General features: G+C 33.9%; 1 long non-coding RNA gene across 1 annotated transcript; it reads right to left on the reverse strand.

Moving 5' to 3' along the window:
- Positions 1-1,353: 1,353 nt before the first annotated feature.
- LOC122303436 lies at positions 1,354-4,010 on the reverse strand. Its single transcript, XR_006240681.1, has 2 exons — positions 3,550-4,010; positions 1,354-2,429 (listed from the first exon to the last, which is right to left on the reverse strand). It is a non-coding gene; the product is annotated as an uncharacterized LOC122303436 (long non-coding RNA).
- Between the last annotated feature and the right edge of the window lie 16,180 nt (positions 4,011-20,190).

The following is a 20,190-nucleotide window of genomic DNA, read 5'->3' on the forward strand; positions in this document are numbered from 1 at the left end:
TTGTATTAAGTGCTATTTGTACACGAGAATAACAAATAAAAATTAATGAATTGTTACAAATAACTTCAGAGAAAATAGTTAACAATTTTGTTCTCTACTGTTGTATTCTAGAAGACTGTGACAATGATGTACAATTGAGGGGAATGACCCTTCAGCCATTACGTTATTGTTGTATTGTCCAGAGTGCCCCTTCATGTGTTTGTGAAAATTTCTAGAAGAGTCACTTTGCTTTATACGCCCTGTCGAGTTGAACAGGGTTTTTACCAAGTTGAGACTCGACCTTAAATGAAGAAAGTGATCGACAAAATTGGTTTTATAAGAAGATCAACTAACTGATATTGAGAATTGCAAAACTTGACTTGTAGAGTACGTGTGGCAACTCAATCTCTCACGAAATGAAAGTCAATGTCCATGTGTTTGGCTTTGGAATGATACACAGGATTCATAGAAAGGTTCATCGCCTTGATGTTATCGCACCACAGTGTTGGAGCAATGGGAAGAAAGACACCCAACTCATGAAGCACATTTTGTAACCATATGACTTTTGCTGCTGCTAATGCAAGGGACTTTTATTCTGCTTCTGTGGAAGATAGGGCCACTGTGCTCTGTTTCTTCTAATAAATTATGTGGAAGAAATAAATTAATATTTTATTTTAACAAAAAAATATTTAAAATCAATTCTTCTAATCCTGAATGTAGGCCTGAGCTCCACGCTTTACGACTACCCGAAGTTGGAGGCAAAATTTTGCTTGGACTCTGACTCCAATCTGGGGTCAGAGTTCGAAGCTTCGATTGGAACACCGACCTCTGATTGGAATTCTGATTTTGTAATGCGCCCAATCGGCCCATTCTGAGCCCTAAAATAAAATAATAATAATAATAAATTTAATATAATACATCATTCAAAAACTCCTATATAATAATTCAAAATATTGATAATACTAAAAACAATCTATTTCAAACAATCCATAAGGAAAAACATATTCAACAGTCCATAAAAGTAAAAGCATCATCTGCAACACCGTGCTTGGTTGTTGGTGATACTTAAAATTAAGATAAAAAGTCACAATCAATCAAAGGAAAAAAAAAAAAATTGATTCAAAAAATTGAACATGCTAAAAGTAGAATTTGATTATCATTTCTCACCAATAAAACTTAAAGGGGGTTATCAACTTATCCATACTCCATGATCCATCAACTACGTCCCAACTCCCAATGGTTGCACATCTTAGACTCAGACTATCAGCCATCAGCGCAAGTATGCTAGAGTTCACAATTATATCTATGAAATCTTAAAAAGTAAGTTAGATAGATTAATGAAACCATAAAAAGAATTAAATAAGAAGATTGAAATACTTAAATAATTATTTGAATAAACTTTAATAATAAAAAAATAAGTAAAATAGGGTTACTCAATTCAACTCTATAACTCTCAACATTAATACCAATGGTATCTAGTCCAAGGGGCTATCACTTATTAAATTCTATGTGCAAACGATGGCCCCCACGGTAGATGGTGACAATGAACTCCGGTAAGAATCCAACACTCGACCTCCAATGCTAAACGCCGACTCAGAGGTAACTGTAGTGATAAGAATGGCTAGTATATCTCGAAAAATACGGGAAATAAATGGATACTTGGTGGAATTAACCTTCCACCAAGTTAATAATTGAAATACATCACTAGCTGTCTCGACCTCTTTCTCAAAATACCGTTTAACCTCAGAAGTACACTGCATAATATTCCTCGCTGCAACAAGTTGATGATACAGGTTCATAACGTTGTAACCTCGACAGCGTGGATGCAATGCTCTATCTGGGCAAAGGTCATCGGAGGGAGGTGTCAGGATCAAGTGTGAGGTACCAGCTGCTAATGAAGACTGATTACTATTATTGTAGTGGGAATATAAGTCATCAAGATCCCTTTTAAACGCTTGAATAAACTGTGCAGACCTCATTGCCCCCATTACGAAATTTGCCCAAAATTCTATCACAGCCAACTTATATCGAAGGTCAAGGATCACGGCCACAAAAAGTAATCTATTTTATCTTCTCAACATCTCCCAATATTTATCATATTTGGTTTGCATCCTCATAACTATACAAGATCACAGTCCGCTAGGGTCATCACAACCTTCTTGAAAGTGGTAGTGAAGCCCTGAGAGCTTGTTGAAGTACAAGTTCGCAGTCCCAAATATCTGCATAGTGATGTCGTAAAAAATTTGCACAAATGTGACGAAATGCCTCACACTAGTCCAATCATATTTGTCCGGCGCACCCAGCCTTTTTCTTGTAGGCTCCAGCAAAGAATACTTAAAGCCCCCATCCTTGACCTCCATCAGCTCGATCACTCTTTGGTACTTCTGTGCCACATCTAACATCATGTATGATGAGTTCCATCAAGTCGGAACGTCCAAGTGATCATAAACCTAACATTAAAATCAGGGAATTCGTTCATTAGATTATACAAAAGAAACCATAAATAATTCTCTTAAAACTCGTATATTCCACAAGAAAGAAAGGAAAAGTACACATTGACCTGTAAATATTTTAAGAGAAAAACAAGATGGGGCACTCATCATCCACTTAATGGTTAACTGGTCTTAATAGCTTAATGGGCAGGTTAGTTACCAGCTATATGTTTGTCGCACATCATGCCAAACTGTAATCCCCATTGTAAAGATCATTCAGAAGTCAACTAAAGCTATTCAGATCTGCTAGACTTATGCCCCCACAACAACTACAGCTAGGTCATGATTTATGCCTTTATAAAACAATTCCACTAATCTTTTTTGTGTAACAAGACCTATCAAACTAAGAATGCTTAACAAATAATTAGTAATGATATGAAATTGTAACCACCACCACCAGAGGACAAGCAAAGCATTTTGCAGTTTAGAGCCGATAATCCACAGAATTTGAGTATATCATAATGATCTTGGACCCTAGACAGAAGTATTAATTGGTGGGTTTACTTGATCTTTCTTTATGGACTATGCCACTGCACCTTATAATTAATAACCAATAATTCAAGAATCACAAAAGGAATCAAAGTTGAAGAAAAAATGAAAAGGAAGTACTGCTTTTGTTTAATTACACTACTTAATAGGTGAAATGGCATTGGTGATGGAGGAGCTTTATCTTTTTTCAATGGGGATTATAGTTTGGCATGTCCAAGTGACAAACCACCTCTAATCAATTCAACTTAAATTGCATCTTTAAACTTTTGGATAAGTTTTAAACGACGTTCCCTGTGTTAGTATGAATAAAAAAAGTTAATTACTAACTATTCCTTAAAATACCCAGTCGCAATCGGACCCAATTCCGCAATTAGACAAACAGTTGGTAGGCAGGACGTGTAGCACAGCCAAAACAGATCAGCAACATCATGACTCACGCCCTTTACAACCAACAACAGACACCAACAAACAGAGTCCAAACAAACACCAACAAACCAACAACACAGAAGACAATTCTGATTTACTGGGTACAAACCTTAGAAAACAAAACATGAAGGGGGAGAGAAGAGAGATGCCTAATTGAACTTACCTTTACCGTTTGGAGTTGAAGATGGCAGGACGAACCGACGAAGGGATGTTGTCAATGGTGGGTCTGGGCTTTGGACGACGAGGGACTCAAGTCTCAAGGAGAAGGGCCTCTGGAACTGGAAGAAAGAAAGGGCCAAAGGGGCAATCGCGGAATAAGGGGGGACAGAAAAGGGGGGGAGGGAAACATCGTAGAGGAGCAAAACGACGCTATTCCACTTGCAACGGGATGGTGTCGTTTAGTTATTTTTTATTGAAAAAAAAAAATAAAAGACGTAGAAGTAAAACTTAAAATAAAAAGTCAGAGTTCGAAGAAGGAGTTCGGAGCCCCTAATACCTTCGACTCCGACTCCGACTCCAACAATAAGAAAATTGTCGGAGCACGTCCGAATTCCAAAAACTCTGACTTTGTCAACGGTGGAGGTCGGCCGGAATCAGAGTATCCAAAATTTCGCATAGCTCTACTTGAATACACCAAAAGGTTTAACAAAAACTCTTGCAAAGTTATTTTTATATATTTTCTGTATACTCTATTAATATTTTTAGATATGTTATTTTTTTAAAAATATAAATAAATAATGAGTTCTGCTACAATAGTAGAGTACACAAAAAATACGTAAAAAGAATATAAAAATAACTGTATATATCAAATTTGAAGTATTAATTAAAGCTAGGTTTGAGTGCTGAGATATATTCAGAATATTTTACTACTATTAATATTTTATTATTATTTTTTATCTATTTTTTATTATTGTTCATTACGTTTTATTACAATTTAATATTCTATTATGACTTTTTCATTACTTTTTTACTACTATTCATAATTCTAGTCAACATTTCTCAACAATTCTCTCAGACTGTTTCTTGTCAACCTCATCATCCCACCCGAATATTAATTGATCCAAGTCGCTAGCCTCGAAACAATGCTAGCCTAGTCTTCAAGAACAATTCTATCTTTCAAGTATTCATAAATATTTCCTTCCCAAACTTTTTCATATATAAAACCTCTTTTTCAATTTTAATTATTTAATTATTTAATATAATCATTATTTAATAATTATCCAAATACAAAATCTAATATAATTTTTCCAAACTCTGAAACAATACACAAAAAATAAAATAAAAATTATATTAAATATTATATTTAAACAGTTTTTAATTTTATAATATTTTTATTTAGTTCTTTCTTTTTCATTTTTTAAAATCTAATAAAATATATTAACTCAAATCATTTCACTCTTATTTACAAACAACTTCATTACTATTTACAGATGTATTCAATTATCCAAACAGATCTAAAAATAAAATCCAAAGACCAAATTTTACAAATAGTTGTTTCCTCTTTTAACGTCGACTATCACGAGCCTACCGAGATAAGTCATAACAATCTTGAGGACGACGTTGTAACTTGTGGGTTCATGCACGCAGGACCGTTGCGGATTCAAAATAAAGACATTATTGCTTTAGTAAATAAATAAGTAAATCTGATATTAAATTTATTTTTTTAAAAAAGCCGTTCTTCTAATCTTTGAATTTTGAAAAAAAAAAAATCTAAGACATCATTATTAGAATATTTTACCATATTTTAGTTATTTTTAAAAATTAAATTAGTAATGTCATGTGGTCGAAATTTCTTTGAACTATGAATATAAAAGAGTCAAAAATTCAATAAAAACGTAAAAAATAAAAACATGAAACTACAACCTTTGATTATAAATTCATTATATTTTGTGAGTGCATGGTTCAGAGAGTTAGCTCTTATTACTAAATATCAACTCCAATATCACAATTATAAAATAAAAATAACAACTCTACAAATACTTGAAAATATCCTTAACTCGGAATTTGGAAAATATCCTTAACTCAACATATCAAATAACCAAAAGTAACCAAATTACTAACTATGACTCAAATAAGTACTCGTACCCTCGGGTATTTATAATTATTCCTCTACAATCATCAAACTTCTCTAACACTGCCTATTCTTGATCTTCAGCTTAACCATCAAGATTATCTAAAAAATTTTGTAGAGATAAGAGATGAGTTATCAATAACTCAGTAAGTAGAGAACATATACCAGTGTATAAATATGAGCATTTACAGAGTTCAAAATGCAGAATCAGAATATGCTATAAAAAATGTTAGAGTGAAAGTTCAAAAATGTTCTTATTCAAAATTCTTTTAGCATAACATAACTGACCACCATTATACCAAAATATTAAAGGCCATGTTTAACTCCTGTGGTATGGTTGTGCGAAACTCGGTAGCTAACTGAGTAGAAACAAAATATGAATCTTCCCTTTATTTATTCTCCGAGTCCCAAGTGTGTACACGAAAAATACCAAAAGAAAAAACACTTTGTTTCCCAATTAAGTGCACCAGAAATAGAACAGTAGGTACTAACCCAAACAAAAGACACTATTAGCACTTGTGGTAGGTCAAATAGATCACCATCCACACACCACATCCCGATCCAGAATGTCATATCAAAAGTTTTTAGAAATCACATCATGTCATATCAGAGTTCAGAACATATTCAGAATAGAACATAATCAGGTCACAAAAATATAATTTATGCACAAAATTTCATATTAGCTCTCTTTTGCACAGTTTAAAAACAAAATGCTAGAAAATAAACTCATGTCTACACCAGTCAAAACAAAAATGCTTTCTCTTTCATTAGAGTTCATGAATGATATCGAACAAATAATGTGGTTGTTTTCATAGTTCTTTTCATAACATATAATACACATTTTCATAAATCAACCCCAGCTCATTTTATTTTTACGCAAAGTCTAGTATATGAACTCTGCTTACTTGAACTTCTTAACTTTTCAGAATTTCTTCACAATAGTACTGAATGAATATCAATCAACACCTATAAAAACTCATGTAATTTGAATAAATCTCTAACTGACCAAAAACCTCATATTTACACTTGAAATACCTATTGTAATACCACAAAAACATAAAATTTCTCTTAACCTCAAAAATACCTCCACTTCCTAATTCCTCAATAACACATAATCGAGTTCATACCGATCAAGAAAGATAGTTGGAAAAAAAAAAGTAGTTTAATCATGAAAATCAATAAATACACTTATTTAAAATACTAATAACATATAGAAAAATAATGGAATACTTTGATTACTTTAAGCTCCCATAAATAAGTCGTTAAAACGTTCTCTCCTATAATAGGTTTATTTTCTTATAATTAACATAATTATTCAACTTTACAAGAAGTCTAATAATACCCAAATCAATTAAATCTTCTTAATTAAAAATACTACTAAAATCAATTTGTAAAATTAATACCAAATAATATAATGAAGATCCCTTAATGTTTTCTGTGGAATCAAGTTGTAAATAGATACTTAAAATAATTTAAATAAAATACTATCATTACAAATACAAAATATTTTGAGACTTAAAACAAGGCCATCATAAAATAGGTTCTCCTTAAAACAAGTAAAAATAGGGGTGTACAAATTATCCGATCTTCCAACATGGCCGATTTAACTGATCCGACTCGAACAAAAATGCCCGAACTGTTTCAGTATTCTTCGGAAGCAGAAATGGCTGTTCCTGTTTTCGATTTAATCGAGAATTACCTAATACCCATTTTTGGATACAAGTGACTTCTCAATTCTTCTTTTTATTTCTGGATACAAGTGACTTCTCAATTCTTCTTTTTGCTCTCTTTCGGCACCCTTGGATTCGGAGAGAGTGGAGACGTACCTAGCTTGATGAGGGCTACGCTCGAGTCACCATGTTCTTCTTCCGAATCTCAATGGAAGCCTTTGTTTTCTGCACTTCCCGTCTTTGTACATCATAGCATCACTGTTACAGTCCCCTAAAAATGCTTCTCCACAAGCGTCTTGGCCCTTGGGCTGAAGATTTAAGGATAGAATAGCTATCATGTTGCCATATGATATGAAGCTCTGCTTCCATGGTATATCCAGTAACTGCTTTGTTGCTTTTGCAACTTTTAGAATCGAAATCTCATCGAGCTGGAGGGGAACAAAGAGCAACTTGATTGTATATCCTCTGTGATTTCGTCAAATAGTAGGGCCCTTTGCTTTATCCTACCACCAATAGCAAAGAAGAAAAGAGTTTCAAGGAAAGAAAGGAGGTGGGAACCACATGGGCTTGTTGGTGTCTCTCGCCAGGGCCTTCTCCTCCTCCACACAATGATCTTCTTCCATATCATCTTCATCGATTGAGAGCTAACAAGAATATTCCATCTTCTACCTCCAGACATGGCCGGCCATAAGGTACTCACCATTTCAAGTTCCCCGGTGCAAAGAAAATTTCTTTTGTATTGATCGTTTGGGTTTGAGAAAAACCAGAGGATAAGCCGGTTTGTTGTTGGTAGGAGAGTTTGAGTGAGAAATGTGGGAGCAGATTTTTTCAAGCAAGATTTGTTCTTTCACATGTAAGTGAGGGAGCTTCTTTTTTCCTTAATCCATTATTTCCTCCACTTTTTGTTCTGCTTGTGTTCCATTGGGTTGATTTCATCTGCAAAGCTTCCTCCTTTTAGGTACTACCATGGAAGGAAGGAAGGAAGTGATCAGTGCGGGTCAAGACTCAAAGAAGTGGTAGTGAAGTGGAGTGTGAAAGGAGGGTGTTTTTTATTCGATCGCCGTTTTGATGGACATGGTTCACAAGATTCTTCGACGCTAGCCTCTTTGTCTTGCCTTCTCCTTCTTCTTTTTTTTTTTTTTTTTTTTTTTTTTTTTTTTTTTTTTCCAGTTAATCGGTTAATTTTTGAAATTTTTTGGTTCGGTTAATCTCATCGGTTCGGAAGCCCCTTTATCGGGAGGTTGTGTTTTCGGGTCAGGTCGGAATAGTGCCTTTTCCGTTCGGACCGGATCTGATGAACAGGCCTAAGTACAAAGAAGAAACTGGAGCCCACAAACAAAAGTTCTATGAGCAGTCATTTTTGTGCACTCTTTTGTGCACTCCAGTGATATGATTAGTTGTGTGTTAAAAAAAATTAATCCAACCAATCATATCAGTAGAGTATGCAAAGAATACGCAAAAGTGACTGTATGCAGCATTATTCTTCCATAAATATATGAATATAGCCTTCAAATATCAAGGGCATAAATGTAAATAAATTTCTCTTGCAAAAGATAGGTTAACACAAAAAATAACACTACACTACAACAATAATACACCGAGGGAATAGCTTGAGACTACGCAAGAAGCTTACGCAAAAAAATAGAAGACTAGAACAAAGCAACACCGAGAGGAAGAAAGATGGCACGCAATGGACAATGGACTGTAGAAAACAGAGAGAGATATCTGAGAGAGAAGACAAGAGAGAAAAAGAGTTCAAATGAAGGGAGACAGTGAGAGGAATAGAGAGAAACCTACAGCATTGACGGGCAGAGATGCAATGGAACTGTTCGGTATAACTTGGCTTCACCGTGCCGAGACTGGAGGTAGTAACGAGGGTGGAAGCTAGGAGGAAAAATATGCTCTATTTTTGGGAAGGGAAAACAGGGGCCTTGTATGAAGAAGAGGACCTGCAGCTTCCACTGCAGAGACTTATGTGGTGTTGTCATACGTGAGGGTGGAGGCGTTAGGTCTGCGGTCACCGTGGCTTGTGGAGGTGCGCGGTAGACTAACCTTTGGACAGTGGCTAGTGGCAGCAACATGGAGGCAATGGATGGGTTTCGGACGGTGGGGGGTCATGGAAGTGGTGCGAGTGGGTTGCTACCATGTGGTGTTTCCCATGGCTAAGGACACTAGTGCAGGGAGGCTTAACATGGCGTGGAGGCACATAGGCTAGGAGAAGTGGCTGCAGCACTACGTGAAGGAGGTTGTCACTGAACTGAGATTGTAGCAACCTCTTTTTTTTGGAGTTACTTCATGCATGAGGGATATAAGAGCCAACGAAAAACCGTAGTGATGAAGAAAGAGAGACGTACGCACATGGGAGTGGAGCTAAATTCGCGTGGTTGAAATTTATAGAAAGTAGTCCAATAGCTAGGAGTTTTATTATGAAAAAGAAAGTAGAATGGTAATAGAGTTTGAAGCCTAAGACTCAAGGGCTTAGAGTTTTGGGGTGATCGGTAGCGCCATTTTAAACATTTGGGCTTACACTTGGATAGCGAAAGAAATTAATAAATGGTTTTTTCCCGAATTTTGAGTCTCAACTCGACCTCTAAAATTAAAAATAAAATAAATCAACTTGTTCAAAAAAAAAAAAAAATATCTTGGCCCATAAAATATTTTTAACTTTAATATCAAACCTAAAGAAAATCATAATCCACCGAAATAAAGATTTTTAAACTCTTAGTCTAGTTGGAAAGAAAGAAAGAAAAAATTATATGAAAGCTCAATTGGGTTTTTCGCACATATAAATTCAAAAATTCTTTAAAACAACTTGGTATTGGACTCAAGTGTTACATTCTCCCCCCTTAAAAAAAATTTCGTCTTTGAAATTTGTTGTACCTAAAATTAAGACTGGAATACTTAAACCTTCATACATATTTGCGTACATTACATCATCCTTTGAAAGATACAAATTAAGTCCTAAAGTATAAATTTCAACAATATAATTAAAAACCTAATAATAATTCTGAACTCTCCACATAATCTTTGAACCTCATACAAATAGCAAAATAAAAAAACTATCATACTGCAAAAACCACGCTTCCGTTGTGCATTCTAACAACTTGTAGTCCTAAATGCACAGTATATCCGAAATGAACTAACCACCACATTGGATTCATAGGCCTAATTATTCCTCTAAAACATCAATGTCACAAGTCTAAACCTCCAGTTCCTAACCAAAATTCATTGCACGGAGTCAACCCAAAATTTAAACCTTTAAATTTCAACATAATCATTTCTTAGTCCTCAAATTTCTATACCTCAAATCTAAAGTCACTTCCTAAACCCACCGACATCCAAAACTTCATATATTATAATCTATTGAACCTCAAACCTGGCATTCGATCAAATTTATGCCCACTTCAAAATCTAAACCATAAATCATATCCAAGTCATCTCCTATAGCCTATAGAATAAGCCAAGCAAATCTAAAACCTCAATTTCCCCAAAACTTCAATCCATAAAATCTGCAGAATCTCAAACCTGGCTCTGATACCAATTGTAATGCCCCGATCCTATAGGTCCAGAGAGTTAGCTTTTATTACTAAATATAAACTCTAATATCACAACTATAAAATCCAAAAAAACTCTATAAAATATTAATTCATTTGCTCAACTCAAGAATCCATGTTCCTCCACAGAAATACTAACCAAAATCTTCAATAAAATAGAATAACAACTCCACAAAGACTCGAAAATATCCTCAACTCAACATATTTCTAACTTTGACTCAAACAAGTACTTGTACCCTTGGGTACTTATTCCTCTACAATCATCAAACTTCTCGAGCACAACCTATTCATGCTCTCTAGCTTAACCATCAAGATTATCTAAAAAATGTTACGGAAATAAATGGTGAGTTATCAACAACTTAGTAAGTAGAGAACATATACCAATGTATAAACATGAGCATTTACAAAGTACAAAATGCAGAACAAAATATTTTATGATAAAAAAATACAAAATTAGAACATGTTATCAAAAATGTCAAAGCAAAAGTTTAAAAATATTCTTATTCAAGATTCTTTTGGCATAGCATTGTTGACCACCATCATACCATAACATCATATCACATAAGAGGCCATGTTTAACCCCTATGGTAGGGTTGTGCAAAACTCAGTAGCTAACCGAGCAGAAACAGAATGTGAATCTTTCCCTTATTTATTCTCAGAGCCCACAATGTGCACACATGAAAGACGACCAAAAAAACCACTTTATTTCCAAAATGGGTGCACCAAAAGCAGAATAGTTAGTACCAACACAAACAGAAGCCACTATTAGCACCCGTGGTAGGTCAAATAGATCACCATGCACACACCACATCCCGATTCAGAATATCATGCCAAAAGTTTTCAGAAATCACATCATATCATATTATATCAAAGTTCAGAACATCTTCAGAATAGAATAGAATTAGATCCCAAAAATATAATTTATGTATAAAATTTCATATTTGCTCTTTTTTGCACAACTTAGAAACAAAATGTTAGAAAATAAGCTCATGTCTACACCAATTATGACAAAAATGCTTTCTCTTTCATCGAAGTTCATGAATAATGTTGAACAAATAATTGAGATTGTTTTCATAATTCTTTTCATAACATATAATGCACATTTTCATAAATCAACCCTAGTTCATTTTATTCTTATGCAAAGTCTAGTATAAGAACTCTGATTATCTGAACTTCTTAACTTTTCAGAATTCCTTCACAATAGTACTAAATGAATATCAATCATTACCTATAAAAATTCATGTAAGTTGAATAAATCTCTAATTGACCAAAAACCCCGTATTTACACATGAAATACCTATTGTAATACCTCAAAAATCTAAAATTTCTCTTAACCTAAAAAATACCACCACTTCCTAATTCCTCAATAACACATAATCAAGTTCATACTAAGAAAGATAACCGAGAAAAAAAAAAAATTCAGTTAATCATGAAAATCAATAAATACACTTATTTAAAATACTAAGAACATATAGAAAAATAATAGAATACTTTGATTACTATAAGCTCCCATAAATAAGTTGTGAAAACGTTCTCTCCCATAATATGTTTATTTTCTTATAATTAACATAATTATTCAACTTTACAAGAAGTCTAATAATACCCAAATCAATTAAATATTCTTAATTAAAATACTACTAAAATCAACTTGTAAATTTAATACCAAATAATATAATGAAGATCCCTTAATGTATTTTGTGGAATCAAGTTGTAAATAGATACTTGAAATAATTTAAATAAAATACAATTAGTACAACTACAAAATAATTTGAGGCTTAAAACAAGGTCATCATAAAATAGTTTCTACTTAAAACAAGTGCAAAGAAGAAACCAGAGCCCACAGATATTCTGATATAGCCTTCAAATATAAAGGGCATAAATGTAAATAAATTTCTCCTGCAAAAGATAGGTTAAAACTTAAAAAATAACAATAACACTACACCACAGCAATAATACGCCAATGGAACAACTTGAGACCGCGCAAGAAGCTTACATGAAAAATTGAAAGACCAGAACAAAGCAACACTGGGAGGAAGAAAGATGGCACGCAACAGACACTGGGCTACAGAAAACAGAGAGAGAAGATGAGAGAGAAAAAGAGTTCAAACAGAAGGAGACAGAGTGAGAGGAACCAAAAGGAACCTACGGTGGTGATGGGCCGAGATGCAGTGGAGCTATTCGGCGTCACTGGGCGTCACCGTGCTGAGACTGGAGGTAGCAATGAGGATGGAAGCTAGGAGGAAAAATATGCTCTATTTTCGGGAAGGGAAAACGGGCCTTGCATGAAGAAGAGGACTTGCAGCTTCCACGACAGAGACTTGTGGTGGTGTTGCTGTGCGTGAGGGTGGAGGCGTTGGGCTTGCGGTCATTATGGCTTGTGGAGGTGCTGTAGACTAGCCTTTGGCAGTGGCTAGCGGCAGCAATGTGGAGGCAATGGATGGGTTTCGGATGGTGGGGGGTCAAGGAGGAGGTGTGACTGGGTTGCTACCATGTGGTGTTTCCCGTGGCTGAGGACATTGTTGCAGGGTGGCTTAACACGGCGGGGAGGCACAGTAGGCTAGGAGAAGTGGCTGCAGCACTACGTGAAGGAGGTTTTCATTGAACTGAGATTGCGGCAACCTCTTTTTCTTGGAGTTTCTTCATGCATGAGGGATATGAGAGTATCTATATAAAGGCCAACAGGAAACGCTTGTGATGAACAAAGAGAGACGTATGCACATGGGAGTGGAGCTAAATTTGTGCGTGGTTGAAATTTATAGAAAGTAGTCGGGTAGCTAGGAGTTTTATTATGAAAAGGAAAGTAGAATGGTAATATGGTTTAGATGTTGAGAAGTGTTGAAGTATGTTGTAAATAGTAATGAAAAAGTAGGTGAAAAGTGAGCCATGGTATGTTGGTGTCTCTAGGTCTAAAATTGGCGATGGTGATGGTGCATTTGGGGTACGCTGGCATTCTTTTTCCTTTTGACGAAGATTTAATAGAAAAGAGGAAAAGAGAGCCATGGTATGTTGGGGTCTCTTTCCTCACACAAATTTGGAATTGGGCCTTTAAGATCTCCTCAAATTCTTTGGTGATTAGTGCTGATGCTTACTGAAGGGGAAAGATATTTATGGTTTGAACTATTCTTACCCAATTTGAAGATGTATTACCTGTGGATTGTTTAATGTGATCGATCTGGGAAAACATTGGTAAGATAAAATAAAATAAAAAGTAGGGATGTGACAAAATTGGTTTCTTGAAAATTAGATTATAATATCAATGATTGCACATGACGCGACCACCGGCATAGACGAAATCTACCCACAACGATGATCACCGGCCTTGAGCAACGGCACTCTCTCTCAGAAAATAAATAAATAAAATAAAAAATAAAAAATTCTTTGACGGCACTCACCCACAACGACGCTAGCTATTTTCTGGATTGGGTTTCATATTTTCGGTTTCAGCCGCCTTTCCTCTCTCTCCTTTTTTTTTTTTTTAAGTTTTATTTTTAATCTGTAGCCGATTCCCTCAAAGGTACCCAACCCGGGTACCTGTAGCAGAATTGGAAAATAAAATCCCAGATCAAAGTTTACAAATATTTGTTTCCTCTTTTATCGTCGACTAGCTATTAGCAGCCTACCGAGACAAGTCATAACAATCTTGAGAACGACGTTGTAACTTGTGGGTACATGCACGCAGGACCGTTGACGGATTCAAAATAAGACATTATTACTTAAATATGATATTATGAATTATTTTTTTTAAAAAGCCGTTCTTCTAATCTTTTAATTTTGAAACAGATATAAAACATCATTATTAGAATATTTTTCCATATTTTAGTTATTTTTAAAAATTACATTAATAATGTGTGGTCGATATTTTTTTCAATTATGAATATAAATGAGTCGAATTCATTCCAGCAATAAAAGGTTATTATTTATTTATCGGGTCCATGTTAGAGATCATATAATTAGCAATCCAGATATGGCTGTAATTGAGCCAAGCTAGTCTTTAGCTTGCGGATTTCGGCTCAACTCAAAATATTCGAGTTTAATTTTTTTATTTATTTATTGTTCAAGCTCTATTTTGTAAACTGAACTCCCAACTCTAGCTCAACTCAAATTGTTTACTTTTTTAATTTTTTGAAAAAGATTGAATAATTAATAAATTAGATAAATGAAAAAAAATCTATTAGATTATAATATTTTAAAAATTTATAAATAATTAATATCTAACTAGTTAGTTGATATTTATCTATAATAATAATATATTATATCCCTACATATAAGAGTAATACATATAATATGATAGAATATATCTATTTTATACATAGTTCCCACATACTAGTATATGAAATTATTAAATCTTATCGACTAATTATTGTATAAATTATAAGATATAGCTACGAAATATATTCAATATATAGACATAATTACTAAATCACATTTTACCTTTTGTGACGGCCCAAACCATCACTAAAAACAACCCAACTGTCACTAAACACATTTCATGACTGTTTGAAGCTGTCACAGAAAAGGCATCACGGAAAATTTTTTGTAACAGTTTACTGTTCAACCTTCATAAAAAAAAAAAAAAATACAGATTGTGAAGGTTGGAAGTCTTCCATGAGATGCAACGTTCAAATGTGAAAGTTTTTTGTGATAGTTAAAATCTGTCACATTTCACGTTCGAATGTAAAACCAACCGATTGACATTCGAACTGCAAAAGTTGGCGTTCATTGGTTCTATTTTGAACGTTTAATATTTACGTTTGAGCGTACATATGTTCGAACGTAACGTGTATAACATTCGAACGTAAACTGGCTTAGACGTTTGAATGTAATGTGTATAATGTTCGAACGTATTGTTCTTGTTCGAACATTAACAGTTTAAACATTCGAACATTTATGTCTTACGTTCAAATGTTTTGTTATAATTTTGTGTCATTACGTTCGAATGTTGTTTATTTACATTCGAACGTACTCATCAGAAATACCAATTTCATAAAATTAAAAAAAAAACATACAATTGTATCATATTGCACCATAAACTTAACAACTAATAATGTCTTATAGAGTTGCAAAATTAGATATTAAAAGTCCTAAACAACAATAATATTGATGCCTACTTATTTTTTCTTCTTTCACGGCCATTGCAATCCTGCTGTAGTGATATAATGCATTCTATCTGGACCACCATCTCCCTCTGCACTTGCTCCTGGATTTCAATGCGCATTATTTCCTCCTGGTCTCACTGTTGCTCCCACATATGCATCTCTAAATCAGACTATCGCTCCAAGAGAGACTCCAACTCTTGCTGTCTCGACCTCATATACTCAATTTTTTGTTGTGTTGCATCTAAATCATTGGTGAGATTATTAACTTGTGAACTCGAGTTTGTGGAGGATGAACCGAGATGCCTGAAAGAAAGTATCAAACCTCTTACCAAACCAAACTTGGTCTTGAGCACTTACATGAGTATGTCAATTTCACTAGGAGATGACTTCCCAGAAGCTGACTGCAATTAGAAAGAAAATACACAATAAGTAACATATTAAAATAAAAACAAATAAAAAATAAATTATTCACTTGTTTCATAGTTTATTAAAAAAATTAATATCGCTTACATAATTATTTGCAATGACAGGATCCATCCACTCACTGTGCTCATTACTGTAAGCAGCAGCATAGAAATAAATGAGAAAAAAATTTCAGGATCATCACGTTTCTAACAAAGCCACATTAGCAATTTCAAAAGATAACGTTAGTACTTAAATAAAAGAATATGAGGAAAATGAGTGAAATTTTAAGTTATTAATTACCATTTTTATCAGCAAGATGCTGGAATGAGCTTGAACCAGCCGGCACGATGGTGGATAGTTAAAGCGGTTCTATTCTATGCATTTATAGAAATTAAGTGCTACAAAATGAATTATGAATATTAATTATAATGTGTATATATATATAATATAGAACAAATATAAATGTAAATAATTATAGGATATAATTCTAGAATACTTGATAATCTGGATTTGTGAAGAGATCACAACACTTCCTCCAATCATCTAACTTCATCTTCTGAAAATGGTACTGTGCAGCCTCTTCTAACGTCTCAAATTGCTTGAAATGCTCATGACATCGTCATTTGTGACACCGAAATAATGTAGCCATCAACTCATTCACAGTTTGCACATCTTTGTTATGGCCAAAATTGAGGTCAAATTCATCCTAACAAGTTCATAATGTCAAAAATATGAAATTAAACTAATATGTGAAAAACATGTACTCTTAACTTAAACTAACTAGTACACGTGTTTGAATATGCTCCTTAATCTCATTCGGAACATCTTGCCATGATTGCACATAAAATGGGGCATAAGCTTGGACTAGTGTGCCAACGTAGGATGAAAGTGATGCAGCACTATCATCCACTCCCCCTGTGGAGTTGTCAAGAATGGTGACCTTGATTTTTCCATACCTTTTGCTTTTTTCCATACCTTCTGCTTTTTCCAATGCAAGGCCACGTGTTACGCCACTACCTCAACGTGATTTGGCACCAACAAATATATTTAAAATTAATAAACAAAGTCTTTGGAGTATTAAAATCTATTGAATTATCAACAACATTTTCTTACTAGTAGGTGTCAACTGGTTGTTTGTCTCTTGCGTGTAAAATTGTTCAGGGACAGATACCTCAATTGGGGAGTCCTTAATGGGTTTGGGACTTGGAGGATGAGGCACATTTCTTCGTTTTATTTTTGGAAGCATCCTTGAAATGATTTATATGATAAAGAAAATTTATTAGAAGAAATTATAAAAGGTCTAATATTGTATAGCCACCTATATGAATAAAACATTTAGTACTTTTATTCTTCATCTTCAGATGTATTTTTCATGTTGGAAGGATCTATGGAATTTGAAGCTATCAGCCAAGATCGAGATATTTGCATGGAAAGCTTGCAAAGAAAGCCTACCAACTAAGCTCAATCTGGTGCAAAGAAAGGTACTAAATGATGAAACTTGCAAGCTATGCAACTGAGAGACAGAAGATGTAGCTCATGCACTATGTCTCTGCCCTTCAGTAAGAAAGGCTTGGGAAACACACTTGCCTATCATCTTCTCATCTGGCCTACCTGTAACAGCCCGTTAGAAATTCAATTGTGAAATTTCTATTAACTTTAAGAACCTCGTGAAGACCCCATAAGTTTTCACGAATCCATTAATCGTATAGGTTTTTGTCTAACTACATAGTTAGTGTTATTATTTACTATGGTATCAGAAGTGTGTTTTTGATTATTGGAGATAGTTAGAAGTGTCAAAATGTATTATGGTTTGTGCCATTAGACTCAGAGGGTTATTTAAGGTCTTATGGCACAATAACATTTTTTCATATTTTCGGACAAAATGTATGTTCAAAACTGTAGATATTATTGGATAAAAATATCTTAAACTAATTTTGTAGATATTATTAGATAAAAATATTTTAAGCTAATTTCATGGATATTATTGGGTAAAAATATCTTGAATTGATTTTTGTAGATATTATTAGGTAAGAGAGTCCTACACTCCACTCTCACTCCGGGTAAGAGAGTCCTACACTTAACTCTCACTTTAGGTAAGAGAGTCCTACACTTAACTCTCACTCCAGCCTCATCTCTTCCATATCTCATCCATAAGTATCTCCAACCACTTCTCCCCACGAAATTATTTTCATTTATACTTTCCATTAAAAGAATATCAAACACTCTCTCTTGGACAGCTTCTAGGAGTTCTTTTGCATGCCCATTTCCAAGCTTTTGTAAGTATTTTATCATAAAGTCTCATTCGTATAAGTTGTTTACTTTTGAGTCTAGTTTATGTGAATATCTTATTTGTCCCATTTGAAGATCATTTGGTCGGTCAAATATTATGTAAACTATAGAAAGGTCATTCTGGAAGATAAACTGGAGAATATGTTATAGTTTGGAGTTTTTGACCAAACTAATGGATAGATATTGGTCCAAAAGTTTTATGGAGTATTGTTAACATGTATATATGACTATTGGTAGAGGATTTTTGCATGATTAAAGGTTTTGATGAAATATTTTCTTATATTTAGAAACTTAGAAACTGGAAGAGGAAAAACAGTTTCTGTTTTGAGAAAGTTTAACTCTTTGGTGGTCTAAATCTATTCCAATGGCTTTGATAATTTTATTGGAGGATCCTAAGCATCTTATATACATGTTATATTATTATTTTGAAGATATTTGATATTAGTTTCAAAGATATGAAATTTTATGCAAAGAGATATTCAGATAAGCCAAAGTGTCAATGTTATTGGCTAAATTTATGTTTTGATTAATTTTTAACCATGTGATCTTGAATTAGAAGCTTATATATGTTTTAGGATATCTTTTTAAACCATGTGATGGTTTGGTTTGAAGATCACATATTTATAAGTCATAGATCAAAAGGTTGATCAAAACAAGTTGGAAACAAAAATCAATAGAAATAGCATATGGAAATTTCGGCCCTATGGAGTTTTAATAGTTGTGATTAGTTTTAAATTTTTCTAAATTGATATTTGAATTGAAGATAAAATTTACATGATGCATGTAAATTTTGGTGACTTTTGGAGTTAGTATGCAAAATCCTTAAGTTATGGGTAAAACTGTCATTTTTTTATATGCAGAGAGTAAAATGAAACTTTTACTCTTTAAGTTAGTATTTTCTATATTTCAATTTATTAGTGATTTAGTGCTAACTTTTAGAATCACTAATTACAGTTCCTCGTGATCGTGCTTAAAGTTTTATAAGAAATGCGGAGATCGAGGTAAGTTAGCTTTTAACTTACTAGCAGTCTACTGTGTATGTGTGCTATGTAAAGGAACTACAGTGTATGTATGTGTGTTATCATATATGTCATGCCATGCCAAGTTATCACGTAATTGTCTATTATACAGAATTTATTCTGTCATCAATTTTTATCTGTTACATAATATATTCTGTCATGTATTACTGTACCTTACAAGTACGTCATGCTAAGTATACCATCTATTACATGTATGTCAAGTCATGTAATATTTACTGTCGCAAGTATGTCATGTTAAATATGTTGTCTATTATATGTTATGCCATATTACGAAATGTTTCTATCTCAAGTTGGTCATGTATTTCAAGTTATGTTCAAGTCACGTTATGTTATGTCAGGGCTTCAGTCATTTCGTATTCCAGTCATGTTTCATCTTGATTACTTTTGTATGGGGTCACAGCAATTGTGACGCATACACTACGTGAGACACAACAATTGTGACACATAAAATACATGGGGCCACAACAACTGTAGAGTATGTATTTAAGCAGTTAAAGAATAAATTTCCGTAGAATACATGGGGCCACAACAACTGTGGAGTATGTATTTACACGTAGAATACATGGGGCCACAACAAATGTGGAGTATGTATTTTTCATGTTAAGTCAAGTTTGTGTAGAATACATGGGGCCACAACAACTGTGGAGTATGTATTTACACGTAGAATACAGGAGGCCAC

Source organism: Carya illinoinensis, chromosome 3 (genome assembly GCF_018687715.1).
Source record: "Carya illinoinensis cultivar Pawnee chromosome 3, C.illinoinensisPawnee_v1, whole genome shotgun sequence".
In the NCBI taxonomy this organism is placed as follows: Eukaryota; Viridiplantae; Streptophyta; class Magnoliopsida; order Fagales; family Juglandaceae; genus Carya; species Carya illinoinensis.